Source organism: Cricetulus griseus, chromosome 5 (genome assembly GCF_003668045.3).
Source record: "Cricetulus griseus strain 17A/GY chromosome 5, alternate assembly CriGri-PICRH-1.0, whole genome shotgun sequence".
Classification (NCBI taxonomy): Eukaryota; Metazoa; Chordata; class Mammalia; order Rodentia; family Cricetidae; genus Cricetulus; species Cricetulus griseus.
Genome location: NC_048598.1, coordinates 126,553,183 through 126,561,998, shown reverse-complemented (window position 1 = coordinate 126,561,998; position 8,816 = coordinate 126,553,183).

Sequence of the window (8,816 nt, the reverse complement as noted above, 5' to 3'; positions counted from 1 at the left end):
CAACCAAAGTCATATTTATACACCGAGGTATGAAGCATGACTACATCCCACCAGTATTTATTATCTAATGTGGCAGAACAGGCATGCCGTGATGGGTACGACTGAACAGGGCCCCTCAAAGATCTCACAGCTTGTGGAAGCGAAAACCGGACTACCCTGCCACCATTTTCAGTGTGCACCAGGTCCTTCCTTGATGAAAGAAAAATAATAAAGGCACCTTCTATCACCAGAGAAATTAACCAAACTGGTTAATTTACAACTGGTTTCCAAAATGAATGAAGTCTTGGGTTTGGGCTATGAGTTACTGATTCCTGAGTGAAAACAGTTTTGTTTTGTTTTGTTTTGTTTTACATTTTATCTATCTATCTATCTATTTATTTATTACGTATACAACATTCTGCTTCCATGTATATCTGCACATCAGAATAGGGCACTGGACCTCATAACAGATGGTTGTGAGCCAACAGATGGTTGTGGTTGCTGGGAAATGAACTCAGGACCCCTGGAAAAACAGTCAGTGCTCTTAACCTCTGAGCCATCACTCCAGCCCAAGTGAAAATAGGTTTTATCCCTGACTATTGAAGGCAGAAACTTGATGGTATAACAAAATCTTTGTGACATCTACCCCAGGCTGGCCTGAAATAGCTGTGTAGCCAAGCCTAGTGTTGAGAACACAGTCATAAGCAGACACTTAACATGCTAGGAGACAGAGAGCTTCTAAGGAGACAAAGACGCTAGGAGTTAAGTGGATACCAGAAGTTACCAATGATCACAGCAAACACCCATTCGATACCCACCTTCAGTGTGCCAAGCATTTTCAGACACCCTTAGCTGCAAGTTAAGTTTATTCGTGGACTTAAAAAATTGTCATGCCTGGTCCATGCTTAATTGGCCAATTAAGTCAAAACCTCTGGGGTTAATAATTGTACTTTAACAAAGCTGTTCTTGAAATAATCTTAGCTCACATGGCTAAAACCTAACAAGGGAGTGAATTGTAAAAACTCTGTAGGGAAGACAGACATGTCAAGAAGATTGTACAGCAGCATGCTGGCAATATTAATTTAGACTAGGTTGCCATGTTTCAGGTAGAATGTTAGACCCCCGGAAAGCTCAGGCCTCTGGGGTCTCAGCCCAGGACCGGGGTCACCCAATCACCATGCGGAGGCGAAAGCTTGATGCAAACTGCATGAGGCTTTATTATAGTTGTTTAACGAGCTAACCCCATGTTAGCTCAGGTCTTTCATCCACCATGGCGGATGGCTAGGAAAGATGGCTTGAAGCGTCTGCATAGAGATCTTATAGGGCAGAGTAAGGGGAGTGTCTAGGGGTATGCACAGGCTCAGGATTGGTGTGCCTCCAGGCTTGGAGGGTTTGTCCTGTGTTGATTGGTCAACTGGTTGTTATGGCCCATAGGCCCTCCCAGGGTGGTTGCTATGCTCTGCGAGTCATTGCTGTGCACTTGTCTGTAATGCACACCCAGAGCTGTAAAGCATAGAACCACCAGCTAACTTCTGATTGGTTCCTTGCCAAGAGGCAGGCACCTAACCTCTAGTGACTAAGGCAAGGTCAGAAAAGCACATGTTACTGTCATGGCTGCCGAAAGGGGCAGGCATCTGACCTTAGTGACCAAGACAAGGTCAGGCAAGTTCGTGTTCGGCTGTTATGGCTGCTGAAATGGGGAACTGGTCCCTTCAGGGTGGGGGAGGTATTGGCCAGGGCCATCTTAGGCTGTCAGTTCCATAGGACAAGGTCTGGGTCTACAAAGACTAAGCCAAATTTTACTCACCACAAATCTCCACATTTTGGAAGAAGATTTGCACAGGTAGAAAAAGGGCTCTTCAGAAGGGGCAACCGTAAGTGCTAACACAAGTCTCCTAGTAATTTTTCCAGGAGTGCCTTGGGGGATTGGGGAGGACAGTGAACAAAGTCTTAACATGTAACCTAAGCTGGCCTAGAATTCACTATAAATCCTTCATTTCTCAATAATCGTCCTGTCTCAGCCAAGGCCTGGGATTACAGGTGTGTGCTATCTAGTCCCATTTTTTTTGCCTAATAATTGACAGACTATCAAAATAATCTGTCAATCTGGCTAGTATATCTGACCTCATAGACATAAAAAAATGCATCCAGCAATTGAATGTTATTTTGAAAGGCTCATGGACCATTTATAAGAACTGTGTTCTGAGCCATAAAACAAGTTTCGATGGACTGTCATCTTAGAGAACATATTCTAATATAGTTAAAATGGAAATAATAAAAACAGAGTGGGAATAAATTCACTTGACTTACATGCATAAGGACTTAGGTTTAGCCTCTAGCACTGCAAAACAGTAATAATAATGTAAATTAAAAAATAAACAAAAAGCCAGACATGGTAGCTAGCACATGTGTGAAGGTGGAGGCAGGTGGATGGAAAATTCAGTCATCTTCAGTCCTATAAGGAAAGGGAGTCAAGTGACCCAAATGTCGATTTTCATGAACAAGACATGTGCTGATAGAAAAGTTGGGCACAGGGGGACTAGAGAGATGGCTCAGAGGTTAAGAGCCCCGGCTGCTCTTCCAGAGGTCCTGAGTTCAATTCCCAGCAACCACATGATGGCTCACAACCATCCGTTATGAGATTAGGTGCCCTCTTCTGTTGTGCAGATATACATGGAAGCAGAATGTTGTATACATAATAAATAAAATCTTAAAAAAAAAAGAAGAAAAGTTGGGCGCAGGGACAGAAATGTCCTTCAGTTTTTCCTTTCATTGTTGTTTTCAGATATGAATAATAATCTAAGAAGTCATTTTCATTTTTCCACAGGTGTGTTTTTGGTAAAGATTTAAAAATTTTTCAAGGCCTTGACCTTTTCAAGAATCAATCTGTCAGTCCTAACTACTCTGTGCTAGTCCAAGGAAGTACACACCCTAGGAGGCTTAATAGAAATGCAAAGCAGCAGCCCCAGTACAACTCAGACAATCACATCTGCATTATAATTGGTTCCTATTTGTATTAGAACTTGAGAAGCCCTGGTCTGCGGTCTGCGAGGATGGGGGCTGTCAGTTAGGCAGATGACTGCCACAATTTCTGCTTCCTTCCACTTTGCCTAAAATCACTCTTCTCTGGGTATGTGCTACCTCTTTGTTGATAAATCAAAATCCTATCTCACTTACTTGTTGACCTTCTATTCTGTTTTATTGTTTTTGTTTGTTTGTGGTGCTGGGGAGTCCAGCCTAGGCCTTCACATACATTATGCAAAGGTCTCAGGGTGTGGATCAGGCTGTCTTTGAATTTGTGGTCCTCCTGCCTCAGCCTCCCAAGTGCTGGGAATATAGGCATGAGCCATTGTAACTTGCTGTGAATTCTCCTTTCTTGAGGAATCCTTATAATTTGTCTCCTACTTCCTTGGCTACCTTTTCTCTGTGTTTCTGATTCTCTTTTTCTAGGCCCTGTATAACTTTTGGGATCCTTGAATTTTCCTTTATTTAAAAATTCTCTATTGGTTTTCTCTCTGTGTCTCTCTGTCTCTCTTTTTCTCTCACACACATACACACAAAACATACACATTAAGTAAATAAATAAAAAAAGGAGTTCAAGGCTAGCCATGGCTATAATAGTAGATTTGAGAACCTGAACTATATGATACCCTGTTGTAGAACATTGTTTCAAGATGTTACATTTTTTTAATGATGCAAAGATGTGTTTTATACTTTTATGTTGCATTTGTTTAACTCTGTGAAGCTGTCTATGTAAGACCCAGGGAAGCTCAGGATCTCAACCCAGGACCGGGGTCATCCCAATCACCATGCTGAGGTGAAAGCTTGATGCAAATTGCACGAGGCTTTATTGTAGTTGTTTAAGGAGCTAACCCCATGTTAGCTCAGGTCTTTCATCCACCCGCCATGGCGGATGGCTAGGAAAGACGGCTTGAAACGTCTGTATAGAGATCTTATAGGGCAGCGTAAGGGGAGTGTCTAAGGGTATGCACAGGCTCAGGATTGGTGTGCCCCCAGGCTTGGAGGGTTTGCCCTGTGTTGATTGGCCAACTGGTTGTTATGGCCCATAGGCCCTCCCAGGGTGGTTGCTATGCTCTTCGAGTCATTGCTTTGCACTTGTCTGTAAAGCACACCCAGAGCTGTAAAGCATAGAACCACCAGCTAACTTCTGATTGGTTCCTTGCCATGAGGCAGGCATCTGACCTCCTAGTGACCAAGACAAGGTCAGGCAAGCACATGCTTAGCTGTTATGGCTACTGAAATGTGGAGCTGGTCCCTTCATCTAAAACACCTGGTTGGTCTAATAAAGAGCTAGATGGTCATTAGCAAGGCAGGAGAAAGACTATGTGGGGCTGGAAGACAGAGAAAATAAATAGAAGGACAAGAAGGAGGAGCAAGAAGAGAAGAAAGAGGACTCCAAGGGCCAGCCACCCAGCCACACAGCCAGCAACGGAGTGAGAAGTAAAGAAAGATAAGCAGTAATAGAGAAAGGTAAAAACCCAGAGGTGAAAGGTAGATGGGATAATTTAAGAAAAGCTGGCAAGAAACAAGCTAAGCTAAAGTCAGGCATTCATAAGTAAGAATAAACCTCCGTGAGTGATCTATTTGGGAGCTGGGTGGCAGGGCCCCCCAAATAGTTAAAGACAAATTACTACAATACCCCTTTTCAAAACAAACAAATAAATAAAATAACAACAGGAATAAAACTGAGTATATCTATGAGTATATATATGTAGAAAAATACATATCAAATTAACAAAAACATATGTCCTTAAAAAGTGGAAAATTCCAATGATGTTTTCAGTTTTTTTAAGCATGCAGCATCATTCTTGCCAAAACAGTAGAGCTATTAAAAGACAGCCCCTATCTCCCTAAGTCGGCTATCTTTCTTAAGCAGCAATGTTTCAAGCCATAACCCTAGGAAGACAGGCCCATCCTTTCCCCTGTCTGCTGTGCTTGCTTTCTCTTTATTTTGGGGGGGGAGGAAATGTAAACACCAGGGTCCGTCCCTACAGGAACCTGCTGGCACACTCAAATAAAGACCATTGAAGTTTCTTATGAAGGGGCTACGGGTAGGGAGTGTAGCTAACATATATGAAGCCTGGGTTCAATCCTCAGCATAGTAAAAAATTGTTTGTTTGGTTTTTTTTAAACTAACAACATTGTTGGTGAGGATATGGAGAACAAGAACCCTTAGAGGTGGGGAATGTCAACTAGTACAACATTATGGAAATCCATGTGGAAGTTTCTCAAAAAAGTTAAAAATAGAACTACCACATGACTCAGCTGTACCAGGACATGGAGTCTAAGGACTTTATATCCTCCCACAGAGGTTCTTACAGATCCATGTTTATTGCCACACTATTCACAACAGCAAGGAAATGAACAAGCCTAGATGCCTAACAACAGGTGAATGAATAATAAGAATGTTGTCTATGGATACTGTAAGGATTCAGGCATTATGCTGGCCTGCCCCTGTCACCTGGCTGAATGCACTCAGGCAGTACCCTGGTCAGCCCAAGGTTCCATGAGTACTAAGTCTGCAAGCACGTGTAAGGACCCCTTTAAAAGAAAGATCCCCACCCATTTATGCTCTCTTATTGTTCTTTCTGCTCTCCTCTCTTTCTGCTCCTGTCTCCCTCTTCTCTTCTGTCCTCTGTGTCTCTGTGTCTCTTTACCTCTTTTCTCTTTCCTCCCCCTCTCCTCCTTCCCCTTTCTAATAAATCTTCTCACTCAAGCTCTGTCTGCCTGGCATGTTTGTCACGTCATCCAGTCCAGTCATCCTCACAGGTCATGGAATCCGCCATGGTCCCCCACGCAGGACCCCCTTCCAGCTTTATTCTAACATTGGTGCAAAATAACAACAGACACAAAGGAATTTTATTCAGTTGCAGAGAAAAAAAATGAAATTTGCAGGAACATAGATGAATCTGGAAAAGTATTATATGAAGTATAGGCTACATGAATAAATGCTAACTTACACTTTGAAGCACTTGGAAGCCAATCACGAAGCTTGCTTTATCTTTGCTGGAGATGTGGCTGAAATGTTATTTCCCTACTTGACTTCAACACCTCGGGATTGGTAGAGAATTAAGAAACCATTTGTTTAGGTCCCGCTCCTTAGTGCGCTCTCCAGGGCTGTCCCTCTTAATAACTCGTGACTCTGAGATATTGGTAAAATGTGTTCCAGCAATCCTGAGAACCCAGGGGTCACAGTGAAGAGGAGGTTGATGAGAAGGGTCCATCTGTGTTAAACCTATATTGTACCTGAAGTCCTTGAATTAATTTGACACCTTTGTCTGAAACCCAAAGTTCAAAATGAACTGAAGATTCACCGAACTTCACACTGGGGGAATTTCTTAAGTTATTCCATCAATCATTCCGGCAAACACTAGTAACAGACAATAATGTTTTATGTGCTATGGGAGACATTTTAACGTAATGGAAAAATACTACACCTATAAATATATTCCATCACATGGTCAAAACCAAAATTACAAAAAGTAAAATCGTAAGTCTTTAGTGGAGTGTTGTAGAATAGTAATTTAATAAATGTTATATTTATTTATGCTGTGGAGCATTTGTTGAATGATGCAAAGACATGTTACATTTGTTTGATTAGATAAAATTAACCTGGGATCAGGAGATTCAGTCAGCAACTAGCTGACAGGAAGTGGTAGGAAGGAACCATGTGTAGCTAGGGTTCTTAAGTGGGGGCTAAGCAGAAGGACGCCCTGTTTGTGGGGAGACTCGAGTTAGGAGAGGTTAGCCACTTGCTATTCAGCTTCTCTGAGTGAGCAGAATTTTACCTCAACCTTTGAATCCTGAGTTCTATAAAGGGACAGAGATCTAGATAAAGTTCCCTTTAGCAGGTAGAGAAGGTGCCTGCGGGAAAAGAATTCCTGCCAGGCTATGGCCAGGGCAGTCAAACAGCTACTGGACTTGCAACTGCCATTAGGACAACAGTTGCTTAAGGGGCAGCTACTGAATTTAATGAAAAACAACAGTGGAGATGTTTGAGGTGCAATGAGCAATCACTTTTTTTAAAAAAACTATTTGTGTGTGATGGATACATGTGTGCCCACACTCACACATGTACACATGTACCCATCACACACATGCATCCACCACACACACACACAGTTAAAATAAATCATTGTTAAAAATGAATAAAAGTTGTCAGTTGGCCATGGTGACTCATACCTGTAATCCCAATACTTGGTTGACGCAGGAGGATTGCCACACAATTGAGGCTAGCCTGTGTTACAGCATGAAATTCTGTCTCAAAAAAAAAAAAAAATCAGTCAGGATTTCCATTCTGATGGTCTCTCAAAGACAAAATAGAAGTCTCTGCAGAGAACTGTGAGGAATAGCGCAGTATCTGGCTTACTATAGTAGGGACCTTTTAACGCAAATCCCAAGTGTCTGTGTGTTTGTGTTTCAAACAGAGCATTATGTTGTCTGCGCCTGCCTCAAACTTACCACATAGTCCAGGCTAGCCTTGAATTCCTGAGCCTCTTGTTTGCCCCTCCCAAGTTTTGAGATTATCAACATATACCATGATGCAAGTCTCTGCTTGTTTGTTTGCTCGTTTCCCTGGTGCTGTGGGTTGAATCCAGGGCATGGAGCATGCTGAGAACCATGTCCCTCACCTCCCAAGCTCCTCTTACTCTGGAGGAACATGCCCTGGGTACTCAGGGTTAGTAAGGAAATATCCTTTATCTCTTGCCAGTGACCAAACTAGGGATCTTGGAAGGAAGGTGGCTCCCAGAGGCTTTTTGCAATTTACACTCTCATCACTAAACCTTTCATTAACAAACTAGCTTATCAACACCCCCTGCCTCCAGTAATAGAACTTGAACCCAGGGCCTCTACAGTGCTAGGCCAAGTGCTGTGCTATTGAGTCATATCCTCAGCCCTCTTTTTGCTTTGTATTTTGAGACAGGATCTCACTAAGTTGCCCAGGCAGGCCTTGAACTTGAGATCCTTCTGCCTGAGTCTCCCAAGTAGCTGAGATTATAGGTCTGTGCCACTAGGACCATTTTTCAATTTCTTGGTGTTATTAAAAGTGATGACTTAAAACACTAGATCAATTAGGAATACATACTGATCTTTTTAAAAATTAATTAAAACATTTTTTTTTTTTACATCCAGACCACAGTTTCCCTACTCTCCTGCCAGTCTCTTCCCAACACACACACACACACACACACACACACACACACACACACACACACGTTCCATTTCCAGCATCCATGTGGGATGACTGACAAGCAATTACAACTCCAGCCCTAGGGAATCCAATGCCGTCTGGCTGGCCTCACTGCACTCATAAGTTAATACCTACACAGTGACATACAACATACACATAATTAAAAGTAAATCTTAAAAGAAAAAAAAAAAGAAGCCTAAGCCAGGAGTAGTAACCTACACCTTTAATCTCAATACTCAGGAGGTAGGCATATCTCTATGAATCTGAGGCCAGCCTGGTCTACAGAGCAAGTTCTAAGTCAGCCAAGGCTGAATACATAGTGAGGTCTTGTCTCACAGATAAGTAAATAAATAAGCAAAAGACAGTAAATCCCACAAAAAACTCCACAAGATACAACAACAACAAAATACCCAAAGTAGACATTCATGAGAATGGAAAAAATAATGGGGGTAAAACCTCAGCTGCCAGGCTAGCATCTTAGAGTGTCCCACGTAAGCAGAATGGAAGCAGTAAGGCCTCCACACAGTAACATTTCATTCAGTACTTGAATGGACTGCATATACAGTGATAGCTCCCCAAGATTATAATGGAGCTGAAAAATACCCATCCCCAGATGATGACACAG